This window comes from Balaenoptera borealis (genome assembly GCF_965194805.1).
Source record: "Balaenoptera borealis genome assembly, chromosome: 1".
Taxonomy (NCBI): domain Eukaryota; kingdom Metazoa; phylum Chordata; class Mammalia; order Artiodactyla; family Balaenopteridae; genus Balaenoptera; species Balaenoptera borealis.
In genome coordinates, this window is record NC_138860.1 from 78,756,829 (window position 1) to 78,778,170 (window position 21,342).

Genomic DNA, 21,342 nt, shown 5'->3' on the forward strand with positions numbered 1-21,342 from the left:
TTGTCTTGCTCCTCATCACATACTATATGTGTTTGATTGATTGCTCTTTACCTGGTGCTTAGCATGATACAGAGCATGTTTAGATTTTCCATAAATACGTATTAGAGATATAAATGAGCAATTAACTCATTGATTATTTCTATTGTGATGTTGCAACCTGATAAATCTTCCTCTCCTTTCTTAGAGATAATTGCTTTAAAAAATCATCTCTTGAAGGGGAGATGATAAAGGGGACCTTTAAGGTCACGGAGGAGTAAGATGTGGAGATCACCTTCCTCCCCATAAATAAATCAAAAATACATCTACATGTAGAAGAACTCTTACAGAACACCTACTGAACGCTGGCAGAAGACCTCAGACTTCCCAAAAGGCAAGAAAATCCCCACTTCCCTGGGTAGGGCAAAAGAAAAAAGAAAACACAGAGACAAAAGAATAGGGATGGGACCCGTACCTCTGGGAGGGAGCTGTGAACAAGGAAAAGTTTCCACACACTAGGGAGCCCCTTCACTGGCGGAGACAGGGGCGAGGGGGGAAGCTTTGGAGCCACACAGGAGAGCGCAGCAACAGGGGTGCAGAGGGCAAAGCAGAGCAAATCCTGCACAAAGGATAGGTGCTGACCAGCACTCACCAGTCTGAGAGGCTTGTCTACTCAACCGCCCAGGTGGATCGGGGCTGAGAGCTGAGGCTCAGGCTTCGGAGGTCAGACCCCAGGGAAAGGACTGGTGTTGGCTGTATGAAGACAGCCTGAAGGGGGCAAGTACGCCACAGTTAGCCAGGACGGAGTCCGGGAAAAAGTCTGGACTTGCCAGAGAGGTAAGAGACCTTTGTTTCAGGGTGTGCAAGGGGAGGGGATTTCTTCCCAGTGTGCCCACAGAAGGCAGAGCACTGCCTAAGTGACCTTCAGAGACAGCAGTGAGCAGTGGCTATTAGCTCGGACCACAGAGAGGGGCATGAAACACTAAGGCTACTGCTGCTGCCACCAAGAATCCTGTGTGCAAGTGCAGGTCACTATCCACACACCCCCAGGAGCTTGTGCAGCACGCCACTGCTGGGGTCCCAAGATCCAGAGACAACTTTCCTGGGAGAACACCTGGCACACCTCAGGCTATAGCAATGCACGCCAGCCTCTGCCACCTCAGGCTCACCCCACATTCCAATTATGAATACCATACCCCTCCCCCTGGCCTGAGTGAGCAAGAGAGCCCTAATCAGCCACTGCTTTAACCCCCTCCTGTCTGGGCAGGGAACAGATGCCTGAGGGAGACCTACACGCAGAGGCAGGGCCAAAACCAAAGCTGAACCCCAGGAGCTGTGCGAACAAAGAAGAGAAAGGGAAATTTCTCCATGCAGCCTCAGGAGCAGCAGATTAAATCCCCACAATCAACCTGATAAACCCTGCATCAGAAGAATACCTGAATAGACAATGAATGTTCCCAAAATTGAGGCAGTGGACTTTGGGAGCAACTGTAGACTTAGGGTTTGCCTTCTGCACCTAATTTGTTTCTGGTTTTATGTTTATCTTAGTATAGTATTTAGTGCTTATTATCATTGGTGGATTTGTTTATTTGTTTGTTTGCTCTCTTCCTTTTATATATATTTCCTTTTTCTCTTTTTTGTGAGTGGGTATGTGTATGCTTCTTTGTGTGATTTTGTCTGTATAGCTTTGCTTTTACCATTTGTCCTAGGGTACTGTCTGTTCATTTTTTTGTTTTTGTTTTTGTTTTTCTTCTCTCTTCCTTTTCTTCTGAGCTGTGTGGTTGGCAGGGTCTTGGTGGTCCAGCCGGGTGTTGGGCCTGAGCCTCTGAGGTGGGAGTGCTGAGTCTAGGATACAGGACCACCAGAAACCTCCTGGCCCCAAGTAATATCAATCAGCGAGAGCTCTCCCAGAGATATTCGTCTCAACACTAAGACCCAGCTCCACCCAACAGCCAGCAAGCTCCAGTGCTGGACGCCCCATGACAAACAACAAGCAAGACAGGAACACAAACCCACCCATTAGCAGAGAGGCTGCCTAAAGTCATACTAAGTTCACAGACACTCCAAAACACACCACCGGACACGGCCCTGCCCACCAGAAGGACAGGTTACAGTGCCACCCACCAGAACACACACACCACTCCCCTCCACCAGGAAGCCTACACAAGCCACTGAACCAACCTCGCCCATTGGGGGAAGACACCAAAAATAAAGGAAACTACAAACCTGCAGCTTGCAAAAAGAAGACCCCAAACACAGTAAGTTAAATAAAATGAAAAAACAGAGAAATATGCATCAGATAAAGGAACAAGGTAAAAACCCACCAGACCAAACAAATGAAGAGGAAATAAGCAGTCAACCTGAAAAAGAATTCAGAGTAATGATAGTAAATATGATCCAAAATCTTGGAAATAAAATGGAGAAAATACAAGAAACATTTAACAAAGACCTAGAAGAACTAAAGAGCAAACAAAACATGATGAACCACACAATAAATGAAATTAAAAATACTCTAGAAGGAATCAATATCAGAATAATGGAGGCAGAAGAACAGATAAGTGACCTGGAAGATAAAATAGTGGAAATAACTGCTGCAGAGCAGAATAAAGAAAAAAGAATGAAAAGAATTGAGGACAGTCTTGGAGACCTCTGGGACATTAAGCGTACCAATATTCAAATTATAGGAGTCCCAGATGAAGAGAAAAAAAGTGTCTGAGAGAATATTTGAAGAGATTATAATTGAAAACTTCCCTCACATGGGAAAAGAAATAGTCAATCAAGTCGAGGAAGCAGAGAAAGTCCCATACATGATAAATCCAAGGAGAAACATGCCAAGACACATATTAATCAAATTATCAAAAATTAAATTCAAAGAAAAATATTAAAAGCAGCAAGGGAAAAGCAACAAATAACATACAAAGGAAACCCAATAAGGTTAACAGCTGATCTTTCAGCAGAAACTTTGCAAGCCAGAAGGGAGTGGCAGGACATATTTAAAGTGATGAAAGGGAAAAACCTACAACCAAGACTACACTACCCAGCAAGGATCTCATTCAGATTCGATGGAGAAATTAAAATCTTTACAGAAAAGCAAAAGCTAAGAGAATTCAGCATCACCAAACCAGCTTTACAACAAATGCTAAAGGAACTTCTCTAGGCAGGAAACACAAGAGAAGGAAAAGATCTACAATAACAAACCCAAAACAATTAAGAAAATGGTAATAGGAACATACATATCGATAACTACCTTAAATGTAAATGGATTAAATGCTCCAACCAAAAGACATAGACTGGCTAAATAGATACAAAAACAGGACCCGTATATATGCTGTCTACAAGAGACTGGCTTCAGACCTCAGGACACATAAAGACTGAAAGTGAGGGGATGGAAAAAGATATTCCAGGCAAAAGGAAATCAAAAGAAAGCTGGAGTAGCAATACTCATATCAGACAAAATAGACTTTAAAATAAAGACTATTACAAGAGACAAAGAAGGACACTACATAATGATCAAGGGATCAATCCAAGAAGAAGATATAACAATTATAAATATTTATTCACCCAACATAGGAGCACCTCAACACATAAGGTAAATGCTAACAGCCATAAAAGGGGAAATTGACAGTAGCACAATAATACTAGGGGACTTTAAAACCCCACTTTCTACAATGGACAGATTATCCAAAATTAAAATAAATAAGGAAACACAAGCTTTAAAAGACACATTAGACCAGATAGACTTAATTGATATTTATAGGACAGTCCACCCAAAAACAACAGAATATACTTTCTTCTCGAGTGCTCATGGAATGTTCTCCAGGTTACATCATATCTTGGGTCACAAATCAAGCCTCGGTAAATTTAAGAAAATTGACATCATATCAAGTATCTTTTATGAGCACAACGTTATGAGACTAGATATTAATTACAGGAAAAATCTGTAAAATATACAAACACATGGGGGCTAAACAATATGCTACTAAATAACCAAGAGATCACTGAAGAAATCACAGAGGAAATCAAAAAATACCTAGAAACAGATGGCAATGAAAACACAATGACCCAAAACCTATGGAATACAGCAAAAGCAGTTCTAAGAGGGAAGTTTATAGCAATAAAATCCTTCCTTAAGAAACAGGAAACATCTCAAATAAACAACCTAACCTTACACCTAAAGCAATCAGAGAAAGAAGAACAAAAAAACCCCAAAGTTAGCAGAAGGAAAGAAATCACAAAGATCAGATCAGAAATAAATGAAAAAGAAATGAAGGAAACAATAGCAAAGATCAATAAAACTAAAAGCTGTTTCTTTAAGATAAACAAAATGATAAAACTTTAGCCAGACTCATCAAGAAGAAAAGGGAGAAGACTCAAATAAACAGAATTAGAAATGAAAAAGAAGTAACAACTGACACAGCAGAAATACAAAGGATCATGAGAGACTACTACAAACAATTATATGCCAAAAAAATGGACAACCTGGAAGAAATAGACAAATTCTTAGAAAAGTACAAACTTCCAACACTGAACCAAGAAGAAATAAAAAATATGAACAGACCAATCACAACACTGAAATTGAAACTGTGATTAAAAATCTTTCAATAAACAAAAGCCCTGGACTATGTGGTTTCACAGGTGAATTCCATCAAACATTTAGAGAAGAGCTAACACCTATCCTTCTCAAATTCTTCCAAAATATAGCAGAAGGAGGAACACTCCCAAACTCATTCTACGAGGCCAACATCACCCTGATACCAAGGCCAGACAAAGATATTACAAAAAAAGAAAACTACAGACCAATATCACTGATGAACATAGATGCAAAAATCCTCAACAAAATACTAACAAACAGAATCCAACAGCACACTAAAAGGATCATACACCATGATCAAGTGGGGTTTATCCCAGGAATGCAAGGATTCTTCAATATACACAAATCAATCAATGTGATACACCATATTAACAAATTGAAGGAGAAAAACCATATGATCATCTCAATAGATGCAGAAAAACCTTTAGGCAAAACCCAACAACGATTTATTATAAAAATTCTCCATAAAGTGGGCATAGAGGGAACTTACTTCAACATAGTAAAGCCCATATATGACAAACCCACAGCCAACATTGTTCTCAATGGTGAAAAACTGAAACCATTTCCTCTAAGATCAGGAACAAGACAAGGTTGCCCACTCTCACCACTATTATTCAACATAGTTTTGGAAATTTTAGCCACAGAAATCAGAGAAAAAATAAATAAATAAAAGGAATCCGAATCAGAAAAGAAGAAGTAAAACTGTCACTATTTGCAGATGACATGATACTATACATAGAGAATCCTAAAGATGCTACCAGAAAACTACTAGAGCTAATCAATGAATTTGGTATAGTGGCAGGATACAAAATTAATGCACAAAAATCTCTTACATTCTTATACACTAATGATGAAAAATCTGAAAGAGAAATTAAGGAAACACTCCTGTTTACCATTGTAACAAAAATAATAAAATACCTAGGAATAAACCTTCCTAAGGAGACAAAACACCTGTATGCAGAAAACTGTAAGACACTGATGAAAGAATTTAAAGATGATACAAGCAGATGCAGAGATATACCATGCTCTTGGATTGGAAGAATCAACATTGTGAAAATGATTATACTACCCAAAGCAATCTACAGATTCAGTGCAATCCCTATCAAGCTACCAATGGGATTTTTCACAGAACTAGAACAAAAAATTTTACAATTTGTATGGAAACACAAAAAACGCCAAATAACCAAAGCAATCTGGAGAAAGAAAAACAGAGCTGGATGAATGAGGTTCCCTGGCTTCATTCAGACTGTACTACAAAGCTACAGTAATCAAGACAGTATGGTACTGACACAAAAACAGAAATATTGATCAATGGAACAGGATAGAAAGCCCAGAGATAAACTCATGCACATATGGTCACCTTATCTTTGACAAAGGAGGCAATAATACACAATGGAGAAAAGACAGCTTGTTCAATAAGTGGTGTGGGGAAACCTGGACATGTAAAAAAATGAAATTAGAACACCTCCTAACACCATACACAAAAATAAACTCAAAATGGATTAAAGACCTACATGTAAGACCAGACACTATAACATCTTAGAGGAAAACATAGGCAGAACACTCTTTGACATCAATCACAGCAAGATTCTTTGTGACCCACCTCCTAGAGAAATGGAAATAAAAGAAAAATAAACCAATGGGACTTAATGAAACTTAAAAGCTTTTGCACAGCAAAGGAAACCATAAACAAGACCAAAAGACAACCCTCAGAATGGGAGAAAATATTTGCAAATGAAGCAACTGACAAAGGATTAATCTCCAAAATATACCAGCAGCTCATGCAGCTCAGTATCAAAAAAACAAACAACCCAATCCAAAAATGGGCAGAAGACCTAAATAGACATTTCTCCAAAGAAGGTATGCAGATATCCAACAAACACATGAAAGGATGCTCAACATCACTAATCATTAGAGAAATGCAAATCAAAACCACAATGAGGTATCACTTCACACCAGTCAGAATGGCCATCATCAAAAAATCTACAAACAATAAATGCTAGAGAGGGTGTGGAGAAAAGGGAACCCTCTTGCACTGTTGGTGGGAATGTAAATTGATACAGCTACTCTGGAGAATAGTATGGAGGTTCCTTTAAAAACTAAAAATAGAACTACCATACAACCCAGCAATCCCAGTACTGGGCATATACCCTGAGAAACCATCATTCAAAAAAAGACATGTACCACAACGTTCACTACAGCACTATTTACAATAGCCAGGACATGGATGCAACCTAAGTGTCCATCGACAGATGAATGGATAAAGAAGATGTGGCACATATATACAATGGAATATGACTCGGCCATAAAAAGAAAGGAAATTTAGTTATTTGTAGTGAGGTGGATAGACGTAGAGTCTGTCATACAGAGTGAAGTAAGTCAGAAAGAGAAAAACAAATACCGTATGCTAAAACATATATAAGGAATCTAAAAAAAAAATGGTTCTGATGAACCTAGGGGCAGGACAGGAATAAAGACACAGAGGTAGAGAATGGACTTGAAGACACAGGGAGGGGGAAGGGTAAGCTGGGACAAAGTGAAAGAGTAACATTGACATATATACACTACCGAATATAAAATAGATAGCTAGTGGGAAGCAGCTGCCTAGCACAGGGAGATCAGCTCCGTGCTTTGTTACCACCTAGTGGGGTGGGATAGGGAGGGTGAGAAGGAGGCACAAGAGGGAGGGGATATGGGGATATATGTATACATATAACTGATTCACTTTGTTTTACAGCAGAAACTTGCACAACATTGTAAAGCAATTATACTCCAATAAAGATGATAAAAAAAAATGCATACTGAAGACATCCTTGATAACTCTTTATCTCCAATTGTTTATCTTTCATGGGAATCACCAATCTTTGCATGTCTTTTTCATACTCATCAATGAATTCCTATGGTAATTATATCACAGAATATTTTCATTTATAACTGATGTCCTACCAGCCCTATTGAGATATGTAAAATATGTGCAAGATAGGGTCTTCTAATACTCTTTCTGTATTCTAACCACAGGATATTTAACTATAAATTTAATTAACTTGAAATTCAGTATAATAAAGTCAATAAATGAAGAAGAAGATGAAATTCCTGGTTCTGCCTAATTCTGATCATGTCACATGTCACATAGCTGAAGAAAGGGGGTCTTCCTTTGACCTACCTTTACAGTCTGTTTGTGAACAAACAGACCTTTCAGGAACTACAAGCAATTTGACTCTCTATGGCACATCCATGGCTATGTACTTGGCTTTATGGATTATTTTGAAATGTGTTACTCAGAATGTGTTGCCAGAATGAAAGGAAAATGAAAAAATGGCACAGATTCTTTAATTGTGAGTCACTCTCTTTTCCTCTGGATGCCATCATTTACCCCTCATTTCTAGAACTTTATTTTTTCCTGCTTAGAGAATCATTTCTGAATGATTGCAGGCACCACTCCAACCCCCTCCTATATTTCTACCATCTTACATCTCTGCTAATTATAAGATATAGGCTTGCTGGAATATGACTATTTGTAGTCACATATCATCAACCAATCGAAAGTGAATAGTCTTTTTTCACTGGTTGGAATGGAATACACACTAGACTCAGAAATAGAGAACCCAGTTTGAATTCCAGTTATACTCAATTCTATTCAATATCTTTCACTCTTGCCCTAATTGATGAAATAAACTTTCATACCAAAAAAAAAAAAAAAAATCCATAGAAGAAATGACATGATTAGAAAAGCATTGCTTGCATCACCTAATAAAAAACTGATTCAGCCAAAAGTCGTTAAAAGATGAAATGATGAAAGGTTGATGGGATCAACTTGAATAGAGCATTAGGCTGTTTCTCCCTGAAACACTGATCAATTTAGCATTGCTGAGAGTAGTATAATCAAACAATATGTGCCTCCTGATGAGGGTTGACAGATAAAATATGGGATGCCTAGTAAAATTTGATTTTCAGATAAACAATAATTTTTAATATAAGTATGACCCATACAATATTTGGGATATCCTTATCCTTAAAATGTTATTTGTTAGTTATTTAGTATTCAAATTTAGATAGGTGTCTTGTATATGTATGTGTTAAACCTGATAATCCTACTTGATGTAATGCAAAAGTTTAATATATATATATAGTGTAGTTTAACATAGTTATATATATGGCTTATATATAACTTATATATATATATGGTTATATATAGCTTATAGCATATATATATATTTAGTATAGTTTAATAAATTGAACTTGCATCTAATTAAGCCTTTGGAACTGACTTCCAATCTGCAGGAAACACAGGATATAGACGAACAAATTTAATGGTACAATGAGTAAGTAGATATCCAGAAGATGAAACTTTGACCTGGTTTTTAAACATATCAATGAAATGAAAAAACAAAGACGGGTGGGTGGGGGTGGGGAGAACAGCAGAATGCTCTAGACCAAAGATGCTCAAATGAGGATGATTTTGCCCCTGGGGGATATTTGGCAATATTTAGGGACATTTTTGGTTTTCTCTAATGTAGTGGGGGGAGAGGAAATGATGCTACTAGCACCTAGTAGTTAGAGGTCAGGGGTGCTGCTAAACATCTTGTAACACACGCAACAATCTCCCTCCTCACTCCCCTCTCACCTTCCACACACACGACAAAGAATTGTTAGGCCCAAAATGTCAACAGTGCTGCTGTTGAGAAACTCTGATCTAGTCTAAAAAAACTTTAAAGATTTACCAACCACATGTAAAGCACAACGATCATGTGAATCTTGAAACCATACTATAATATGGAGCACTTCTATGATAGAAGGCAAGATAGCTATTTAAGAAGAATAATGTAGAAAAATTTTTTATTGATATGGGAAAGGTTCACAATACATTGCTAAGAGAAAAAACAGACTGGATATAAAGAAGTTTGTTTAACATACCCTCATGTTGCTAAAAAGGAGAAAGTGTTACAAAAATAAAAACCATCCCATTTTTGCCATAAACATAAGTGTGTGTGTGTAAACAGATATGAATGCATAGAAAAATGATCAGAAAACCAGTCATCAAAATGTTTATAGTGTTGATATTTCTAAGTTGGAGATCAGAAGTGATTGGTGTCTTATTTTTCCTTTCCTGTTTTTTCTATAATGAACATATATTACTTTTTTTAATCAGAGGGAAAATAGAATAATTTTAGAAAGAAAATTATTAGTCAAAGTTCAATATCCTTATGGCCATTCCCTTTTACATGGTAGAGCTAAAATGGTTTCTCAAACATCTCCCAAGGGTACAGAGACCATCTTGATGGAGAGGTCATGCTGAGCCAGAAACTCAACTTACTGGAGTGGAAAGGTACTGCTGTTTCATACTCTCTCCAGAATAAGCTGAGAATGAACCAAAGGGAGCACGAGGGATGGGTCTGAGAGTATCTTCTGTCCTTTCCAAACACAGGAGATGGACCTCTCTAAATGGGAGAATTAGGCTGAGATGTATGTCAGTGAGACATAAGGAAATAGGCTGTAGGTTGAAACTGGACAAGAGAAGCCCTGGCTCCTATAAACACTCTGCTTGCTCTGATCTTATTTGAATAACTTTCAGGAAGTTGGCTGCTCTCTAATCCTGAAAAAACAAAATTTAGGGTCTTCTCTTTGTAAACTTATCCAGTATATTTATGGTTGGCTAAAACTCAATGCAGTATTAGTTTGTGAAACCTCCAAAATCCCCCAAAGTGAGTAAGCAAATGAAAGCATCTCTCTCATCTACTACCCAAGTTCCTAACAAAGTCCTTGAGATAAGCTCTAGGGTTCTCTCATCCTTACCTTCTAAGTACCCTGGAGGGATTTTGAAACAGATGGTCCCAGGAGACTTGGGGTACAGGGATTTGCTCCTCTTGGGGAAAATAAATATCCAAAGCTCCTGAAATTTGGAGTTTAACAGACTGCATTTTTTTTCCTGGGCCACTTCCCAAGCCAAAGGAACAAATGCCCCCAGCCTAAGGAATATAGCGATAATTTGAGGTTCTCTTTGATACTAGAAGAGCTGAGTTTTTCTTGATTTGTGGGTTTTAGCTTTCCTTTTAAATGCCTCTTGAATACATGGTGTTTTCACCTGCTTCCTCTGAATAGAGTCAGCCTTCAATGTCTTTTAAAGATCACTATCTGGAAAGTGGCTCCTCCCTCTTATTGCTAAGGTCAGGCACAGCGAGCGGCTGTTGGCAGAACTAAATGAAAATGGAATGCTATGGTATTTTCCAAGACATTACTGTTTTCCCTCTATGGTTTGCAGTATTTTTTGGTTATATTGATTCTCTTGTTCATTAATATTACATTTTTTCATGCTCATCTTGCTGTGGTAATGGATTCAAGGACATGAAATTTAGCTGAGACATTATAATGATCTCGAAATATTTTAATTATTATCAGGTTGAAAAGGAAATAGAAGGTGGGATAATGTGGGGATATGGCAAGTTGCAGGGAGAGAGAAATTGAGTCAATAGGAAGTAACATTTTCTAAAAATTAGGGCCACTCAAAAATAGAATTGATGATCATATATGGATCTATGTAATGAGATAGTATGCACCATTAGAAATGAAAAGAGTGAGACAGATTTACAGTACCATTATGGAAAGTATTCAAGATATAATATTAACAGAAAAAAGCTAGTTGTAAATTGGTATGTGCAGTCTAATTCCATTTGTGTAAAGTTGAAATGATACAGAAATATACATAATTGTACAAAGAAATTTTCTAGACAGAAATAAACAAATTAAAACAAACAAACAAACATAAATCATGTTTACCTCTGGACCAGAGAATGCAAAGTACAGAAAGAGAAAACTAACTTTTCCGGTTATACCCTTCTATACAGATGGCTTTTTTTCCCCCCTGAAGCATTTTTATAATATGAAAAGCCTAGTTTTATTTTTTTAATTTATTTATTATTTATTTATTATTTTATTATTTTTGGCTGTGTTGGGTCTTCGTTTCTGTGCGTGGGCTTTCTCTGGTTGTGGAAAGCGGGGACCACTCTTCATCGCGGTGCGCGGGCCTCTCACTATCGCGGCCTCTCTTGTTGCGGAGCACAGGCTCCAGACGCGCAGGCTCAGTAGTTGTGGCTCACGGGCCCAGTTGCTCCGCGGCATGTGGGATCCTCCCAGACCAGGGCTCGAACCCGTGTCCCCTGCATTGGCAGGCAGACTCTCAACCACTGCGCCACCAGGGAAGCCCTAGTTTTATTTTTTTAAGTAAACTTAGTTTCTTTTAAAAAAAACAAGGGAATGCTAACTTGTAAGATAATGAAATTCCAATCATTGGAAGCACTGAAGCAGAGTTTAGGGGCTATTTTTGAGGAGTGCTGTGCTTTCAAAATTACCTCCTAAATCTAAGGTCCTATGATTCAGTTACATTTAAAGGACGTAAAGCTACCACAAACATGAATTTTTTCCACCTTGCTTCCAATTGGAAGCAAAGGCTTGGATAATGAAACGAATAAGATTAACCCCTTGCCTAGGACTGGTTGTCAGGTCTAAGCAGAAAATGATGCCGTGGGCTTCCCTGGTGGCGCAGTGGTTGAGAATCTGCCTGCTAATGCAGGGACACGGGTTCGAGCCCTGGTCTGGGAGGATCCCACATGCCGCGGAGCAACTAGGCCCGTGAGCCACAACTACTGAGCCTGCGCGTCTGGAGCCTGTGCTCCGCAACAAGAGAGGCTGCGATAGTGAGACCTGCGCACCGCGATGAAGAGTGGCCCCCGCTCGCCACAACTAGAGAAAGCCCTCGCACAGAAACGAAGACCCAACACAGCCAAAAATAAATTAATTAATTAATTAAAAAAAAAAAAAAAAAAAAAGAAAATGATGCCTCTAGAAGGAAACACTTTTACTTTTTTTAGCATGGAGAGAGATTTTTGGCTAAAGATCCAGAATCCAAGGAAACAGAAAGTGGTGTAAAGTGTTGCTTTTTTTCACTGACGTGAATTCCACACAAGGAGGCTGCCATTTTGTGTCAGTTATCATTTGTGTCAGTTATCATGCTCTTACCATCCTAGCGTTACCAGTTATCAGTTCTTTGCCATCTTAAGGAGTCCCCGTTTTCCTGAGGGAGTGAAGGGGGAGGAGATGGAATTGCAGGAATGCATAAGCTCCATTCAATCTTTTCTCTTCTATAGCCTAGCTTTTTTTTTTTTTTTTTTTCATTCCCCTTCATATAGGTAGGATTGATTTTTCCAGTTACATAAGCTTTGAATTTTGTCTTGTTCAGTAATACATGATGAATCTCAGTTAAACAGAAGCGGTTAAAGATTAGTCAATCACCACATCTCAGAGGAAGAGGAACACATATTTTGCTCTACATTTTCTCTATATTTTGAAAATATTTTATATTTTTCTGCTTTGCAACATCTGCCCTCATTCAGCTACTTGCATCCCAATATAGTAATAGTCAGAAATGGTTCTGTCTTTATTTAAAATTTTAATATTTTGTTCATCTTGGATTGTTGCATTCATTTTTTTTTTAATACTGCATTAAATCTAATTCATCTTGATTACTGAGTTTTTTTGTTTTTGTTTTTTTGGTTTTTTTTGGTTCTCCCTTAAATCCTGCACCCAAGGTGAGGCCTCACTAGCCACATTCTATTTCCAGCCACTCTTCAGAAAGTTTTTCTTTTTACCAACTAACATCTTTCTTTAAAAACTGAAGATAATTTCCTCTGAATCTGGCCCTTGGGTACTCAAATTTCTATAAAATGCCTGTTCAGAGACTTTAAGTTAGTTGCACATTATATTGTCAACTTTTTCTTCTCCAAGGTAAATTAACCCATTACTTTCACCTTTTCTCCTCAATCCTCTGCAGCCTCATTAGAAAGTTCCATTTTGGAAAAGAATTTAACAGTTTTGTTTTTGTGTTTAGAAGAGAATAATTAAGAAGAAAATCTTGAATATATAGAAAGCATAAAAAGAAAATTAATTTAAGATAATTCATTACCCAGAAAAAAATATTTTTAGCATTTTGGTATATTTACTTCCAGGCTTTTTCAAAGGCATGTGTGCCATTGAATGTGTTTCCTTTCTTTGTTAATTCCTTTTTTCCTTTTCTTTATTTTTACCAAATTATGATCTATTTATCTATCTATGTATTATCTATCTAATGTATTTATCTATATCAGCCCTTTTAGACATATAATGGCTGCATAGTTGCCAGCAGATGGATATAATTTGTTTAATCATTCCTGTATCCATTTACATTATTTTTGGTATTCATTATTATAAATAATATCATAAAAATTTCTTATATATATATCCTGATACATATCTCTGATTATTTCCTTAAAATAAATACTTGGAAGTAGAAATATCAAGCCAAGGAAAATGGACATGTATTGTCACTAATATGCTAATATTTCATATACTTATTTAGACAGGTCCAAATTTTTCCAGTTTTCACAATGTTTTTTAGTTTTTCCAAGTTTTTCCTAATATAATCTCATTCCCAGAATGAGGAAAATGCATTAATTCTTTTTAATAAAAGCAAAGCAAAACAAAAAATGTTTATTCTTCCTCATCAGCTTTGTAGTCATAATGCTTCTCAGGCAGTTGTGGTGCAGAACAAATTACACTGGCTTTAAAATTTAAAAAGTGGATCAAGGACTTAATAATTTTGGACAAATCACCTAATCCTAGGTGTCTTTAGGTTCCCCATCTGCAAAATGGAGATAATTCTTACCTAACATATGGGATAGTTATGCTGTTACATAATATAGATAAAAACTCTTTATAAACTAAAAAGTGCCATAAAGGGCTATTATTGTTGTTGTTGTTATTATTATTAAACTTTTTTTATTAATGAGAACTTTCTGATCTTCAGTAACTCCCCAGTAGGGAATAGAGGGGGATGTGCAAACTGGTTTCCCCAAAGATACCTGTTTATAATTCTGAAGGAATCAGAGAAGAGTGTTCAGAGTCTAGTAGTGAGTCAAACTACCTGTGAAAATCCAAATCTAAGCACAAGGTAGAAAACACACAGAAATACACACCGTCCATGAGAACAGTTATGGTGTGGAACTAAGCAATTGAACTACACTACAGAGAGCTTGGATTGATCGGTTGTATTTAGTCCTGAGATTTTCTGGGCAAGAGGAGACTTGAGGTAAGTACTGACAAAAAAATAGAGGAATGTGGCTTGTTAAAAAATAATGTGTATGTGTGTGGGAGACAGGGGCAGTCAAATTGGAAGCTATTCAATGATTTGTGAAAAGCATTCATGAATGGTGCAAACAAGTGGAACAGAGAGAAAGCAAAAACTTATGTCTTGTTGGATCAGAGAGCATTGTCTTCTTTGGCAATTTAGCAGGGAAGATGTCTGAGAAGATGATAAAACTGTGCCTTAAAGAAAAGTAGAAGAGTTGTGGGCATAGTTGGAAAATTTATTTTAGGTAAAAAATCTGAAACTGTAATCCATGAGAAAATTATTTCCAAATTTAACTATGGATTTCCTATTTCTTTAGCCTCAGTTTTCCCCAACACTAATGTCCTAAAACACCAGAAAACATTTTCCACACTTGACATAGCCTTCCTTCCTTCTATCTTATCCCATCCCTATTCATTCTTTTGTATAAATCCCCATACATGAAATTGTTTCCTGATTGTGTTTTTCTTTTTTTTTTTTTGAATTTTTGAATTTTATTATTTTATACAGCAGGTTCTTATTAGTTATCCATTTTATACATATTAGTGTATATATGTCAATCCCAATCTCCCAATTCATCACACCACCACCCCATAACACCACTTTCCACCATTTGGTGTCCATACATTTGTTCTGTACATCCGTGTCTCAATTTCTGCCCTGCAAACCAGTTCATCTGTACCATTTTTCTAGGTTCCACATATATGCGTTAATATACGATATTTGTTTTTCTCTTTCTGACTTACTTCACTCTGTATGACAGTCTCTAGATCCATCCATGTCTCTACAAATGACCCAATTTCATTCCTTTCTGTAGCTGAGTAATATTCCATTGTATATATGTACCACATCTTTATCCATTCGTCTGTCAATGGGCATTTAGGTTGCTTCCATGACCTGGCTATGGTAAATAGTGCTGCAATGAACATTGGGGTGCATGTGTCTTTTTGAATTATGGTTTTTTCTGGGTATATGCCCAGTAGTGGGATTGCTGGGTTATATGGTAGTTCTATTTTTAGTTTTTTAAGGAACCTCCATACTATTCTCCATAATAGCTGTATCAATTTACATTCCCACCAACAGTGCAAGAGGATTCACTGTTCTCCACACCCTCTCCAGCATTTGTTGTTTGTAGATTTTCTGATGATGCCCATTCAAACTGGTGTGAGTTGATACCCCATTGTGGTTTTGATTTGCATTTCTCTAATAATTAGTGATGTTGAGCAGCTTTTCATGTGCTTCTTGACAATCTGTATGTCTTCTTTGGAGAAATGTCTATTTAGGTCTTCTGCCCATTTTTGGATTGGGTTGTTTCTTTTTTTTAATATTGAGCTGCATGAGCTGTTTATATATTTTGGAGATTAATCCTTTGTCCGTTGATTCGTTTGCAAATATTTTCTCCCATTCTGAGGGTTGTCTTTTCATCTTGTTTGTAGTTTCCTTTGCTTGGCAAAACCTTTTTAAGTTTCATTAGGTCCCATATGTTTATTTTTGTTTTTATTTCCATTACTCTAGGAGGTGGATCAAAGAAGATCTTGCTGTGATTTATGTCAAAGAGTGTTCTTCCTATGTTTTCCTCTAAGAGTTTTATAGTGTCTCATCTTACATTTAGGTCTCGAATCCATTTTGAGTTTAATTTTGTGTATGGTGTTAGGGAGTGTTCTAATTTCATTCTTTTACATGTAGCTGTCCAGTTTTCCCAGCACCACTTATTGAAGAGGCTGTCTTTTCTCCATTGTATATTCTTGCCTCCTTTGTCATAGATTAGGTGACCATAGGTGCGTGAATTTATATCTGGGCTTTCTATCCTGTTTCATTGATCTATATTTCTGTTTTTGTGACAGTACCATACTGTCTTGATTACTGTAGCTTTGTAGTATTGTCTGAAGTCAGGGAGTATGATTTCCCCAGCTCCATTTTTTCCCTCAAGACTGCTTTGGCTATTCGGGGTCTTTTGTGTCTCCATACATATTTGAAGATTTTTTGATCTAGCTCTGTAAAAAATGCCATTAGAAATTTGATAGAGATTGCATTGAATCTGTAGATTGCTTTGGGTAGTATAGTCATTTTCACAATATTGATTCTTCCAATCCAAGAACATGGTATATCTCTCCATCTGTTGGTATCATCTTTAATTTCTTTCATCATTGTCTTAAAGTTTTCTGCATACAGGTCTTTTGTCTCCTTAGTTAGGTTTAATCCTAGGTATTTTATTCTTTTTGTTACAATGGTAAACAGGAGTGTTTCCTTAATTTCTCTTTCAGATATTTCATCATTAGTGTATAGGAATGTAAGAGATTTCTGTGCATTAATTTTGTATCCTGCAACTTTACCAAATTCATTGGTTAGCTCTAGTAGTTTTCTAGTGGCATCTTTAGGATTCTCTATGTATGGTATCATGTTATCTGCAAACAGTGACAGTTTTACTTCTTTTCCAATTTGTATTATTTTTATTTCTTTTCCTTCTCTGATGGCCGTGGCTAGGACTTCCAAAACTATGTTGAATAATAGTGGTGAGAGTGGACATCCTTGTCTTGTTCCTGATTTTAGAGGAAATGCTTTCAGTTTTTCACCATTGAAATGATGTTTGCTGTGGGTTTGTCATATATAGCCTTTATTATGTTGAGGTAGGTTCCCTCTATGCCCACTTTCTGGAGAGTTTTTATCATAAATTGATGTTGAATTTTGTTGAAAACTTTTTCTTCATCCATTGAAATGATCACATGGTTTTTATTCTTCAATTTGTTAATATGGTGTATCACATTGATTGATTTGCATATATTGAAGAATCCTTGCATCCCTGGGATATATCCCACTTGATCATGGTGTATGATCTTTTTAATGTGTTGTTGGATTCTGTTTGCTACTATTTTGTTGAGGATTTTTGCATCTATATTCATCAGTGATATGGGTCTGTAATTTTCTTTTTTGTAGTGTCTTTGTCTGGTCTTGGTATCAGGGTGATGTTGGCCTCATAGAATGAGTTTGGGAGTGTTCCTTCCTCTGCAATTTTTTGGAAGAGTTTGAGGAGGATGTGTGTTAGCTCTTCTCTAAATGTTTGATAGAATTCACCTGTGAAGCCATCTGGTCCTGGACTTTTGTTTGTTGGAAGATTTTAAATCACAGTTTCACTTTCATTACTTGTGATTGGTCTCTTCATGTTTTCTATTTCTTCCTGGTTCAGTCTTGGAAGGTTATACCTTTCTAAGAATTTGTTCATTTCTTCCAGGCTGTCCATTTTATTTGCATAGAGTTGCTTGTAGTAGTCTCTTAGGATGCTTTGTATTTCTGTGTTGTCTGTTGTAACTTCTCCTTTTTCATTTCTAATTTTATTGATTTCAGTCCTCTCCATCTTTTTCTTGATGAATCTGGCTAATGGTTTATCAATTTTCTTTATCTTCTCAAAGAACCAGCTTTTAGTTCTATTGATCTTTGCTATTGTTTTCTTTGTTTCTATTTCTGCTCTGATCTTTATGCTTCCTTTCCCTCTGCTAACTTTGGGTTTTGTTTGTTCTTCTTTCTCTAGTTCCTTTAGGTGTAAGGTTAGGTTATTTATTTGAGATTTTTTCTTCTTTCTTGAGGTAGGCTTGTATTGCTATAAACTTCCCTCTTAGAACTGCTTTTGCTGCATCCCATAGGTTTTGGATTGTCGTCTTTTTGTTGTCATTTGTCTCTAGGTATTTTTTGATTTCTCCAGCGATCTCTTGGTTATTTAGTAATGTATTGTTTAGCCTCCATGTGTTTGTGTTTTTTACTTTTTTTTCCTGTAATTGATTTCTAATCTCATAGTGTTGTGGTCAGAAAAGATGCTTGATATGATTTCAGTTTTCTTAAATTTACTGAGGCTTGATTTGTGACCCAAGATGTGATCTATCCTAAAGAATGTTCCATGAGCGCTTGAGAAGAAAGTGTAATCTGCTGTTTTTGGATGGAATGTCCTATCAATATCAATTAAATCTATCTGGTCTATTGTGTCATTTAAAGCTTCTGTTTCCTTATTAATTTTCTCTTTGGGTGATCTGTCCATTGCTGTAGGTTAGGTGTTAACCTCCCCCACTATTATTGTGTTACTATCGATTTCCTCTTTTACAGCTGTTAGCATTTGCGTTATGTATTGAGGTGCTCCTATGTTGGGTGCATATATATTTATAATTGTTATATCTTCTGCTTGGATTGATCCCTTGATCATTATGTAGTGTCCTTCCTTGTCTCTTGTAACATTCTTTATTTTAAAGTCTATTTTATCTGATATGAGTATTGCTACTCCAGCTTTCTTTTGATTTCCATTTGCATGGAATATCTTTTTCCATCCCCTCACTTTCAGTCTGTATATATCCCTAGGTCTGAAGTGGGTCTCTTGTAGACAGCATATATATGGGTCTTGTTTTTCTATCCTTTCAGCGAGCCTGTGTCTTTTGGTTGGAGCATTTAATCCATTCATGTTTAAGGTAATTATCGATATGTATGTTCCCATTACCATTTTCTTAATCGTTTTCGGTTTGTTTTTTAGGTCCTTTTCTTCTCTTGTGTTTCCCACTTAGAGAAGTTCCTTTAGCATTTGTTGTAAAGCTGGTTTGGTGGTGCTGAATTCTCTTAGCTTTTGTTTGTCTGTAAAGCTTTTGATTTCCCCATCGAATCTGAATGAGACCCTTGCTAGGTAGAGTAATCTTGGTTGTAGGTTCTTCCCTTTCATCACTTTAAATATGTCATGCCACTCCCTTCTGGCTTGTAGAATTTCTACTGAGAAATCAGCTGTTAACCTTATGGGAGTTCCCTTGTATGTTATTTGTCATTTTTCCTTTGTTGCTTTCAATAATTTTTGTTTGTCTTTAATTTTTGTCAGTTTGATTGCTGTGTGTCTCTGTGTGTTTCTCCTTGGGGTTATCCTGCCTGGGACTCTGTGTTTCCTGGATTTGTGTGGCTATTTCCTTTCCCATGTTAGGGAAGTTTTTGACTATAATCTCTTCAAATATTTTCTCGGGTCCTTTCTCTCTCTCTTCTCCTTCTGGGACCCCTATAATGAGAATGTTGTTGCATTTAATGTTGTCCCAGAGGTCTCTTAGGCTGTCTTCATTTCTTTTCATTCTTTTTTCTTTATTCTCTTCCACCATTCGGTCTTCCAACTCACTTATCTGTTCTTCTGCCTTGGTTATTCTGCTATTCTGCTATTGCTTCCTTGTAGTGTATTTTTCATTTCAGTTATTGTATTGTTCATCTCTGTTTGTTTGTTCTTTAATTCTTCTAGCTCTTTGTTAAACATTTCTTGCATCTTCTCGATCTTTGCCTCCATTCTTTTTCTGAGGTCCTGGATCATCTCCACTATCATTATTCTGAATTCTTTTTATGGAAGCTTGCCTATCTCCACTTCATTTAGTTGTTTTTCTGCAGTTTTGCCTTGTTCCTTCATCTGGTACATAGCCCTCTGCCTTTTCATCTTGTCTATCTTTCTGTGAATGTGGTTTTTGTTCCACAGCCTGCAGGATTGTATTTTTTCTTGCTTCTCTTGATTGTGTTTTTCTATCTTTTACTTATAGGTGAACAATAGTCCTCATTAACTGGACATCCATCTGGAGCAGATCCTTATTATTTCCTTCTCCTAGAATTCCCCTGCTCAAAGCACTGGACACTGATGTGTTCTGACTGCTTGGCCTAAGTCTCCAGCTTTTGGACATGGAATTTGTCAATGAAGACTGAGAACCATGCAGTGGTGGGTGAATTTATTTTATAGGGTTTTACCAGCTTTCATGAACACAGCTCATCCTATTTGTGGTATTTCTTACCTTATACCTTTTAACCTTGGCTGGCAATGTCATCATTGTGACAATTATCAGTATTGATCGCCACCTTCACACACCCATGTACTTTTTTTTTACTATGCTTTCCACTTCAGAGACCTCGTACACATTGGTCATTGTACTCAGATGTTCTCCAGCCTTGTAAGCCTGAGCCAACACATCTCCTTGGCTGGCTGTGCCACCCAGATGTTCTTTTTTATCACTTTGGCCATCAACAAGTGCTTTCTACTCACAGCAATGGGATATGACTGCTATGTGGCCATCTGCAACCCCTTGAGGTACACAGTCATCATGAACAAGAGGGCGTGTGCCCAGCTGGTATGGGGGCCCTGCAGCATTGGGCTACTTGTGGCCACAATTCAGACTTCCTCTGTGTTCAGGCTGCCCTTTTGTGACAGAGAGACGGCCCATTATTTTTGTTACATCCGCCCAGTTATGAAACTCTCCTATGCTGACACCACTATACGTGACATAATTAATTTCCTTGTCAGCTCACTCATTATTGTGGTGCCCATGGTTTTGGTCTTCATCTCCTATGTCCTCATCATCTCTACGATCCTCAAGATCACCTCTGCTGAGGGCCGGAAGAAGGCTTGTACCATTTGCACCTCCCACCTCACTGTGGTCATTCTCCACTACGGCTGTGCCTCCACTCCCTACCCCAAGCCCAAGTCAGAGATCATGAGGGATCAGGACCAGCTGATTTCAATGACTTACACCGTTTTTACTCCTCTCCTTAATCCTGTGGTGTATACTCTAAGGAACAAAGAGGTCAAGGATGCCCTTCACCGTGCTGTTGGCAAAAACCTCTTGCCTAGGATCTT

The 21,342-nt window shown here is 37.3% G+C and overlaps 1 pseudogene across 1 annotated transcript; it reads left to right on the plus strand.

The window, feature by feature from the left end:
* The first annotated feature begins 19,831 nt into the window (after nt 1-19,831).
* On the plus strand, nt 19,832-21,336 carry LOC309634209 (olfactory receptor 10J1-like; annotated as a pseudogene). Its single transcript has one exon. The product of its transcript is annotated as an olfactory receptor 10J1-like (transcript).
* Nucleotides 21,337-21,342: the final 6 nt, after the last annotated feature.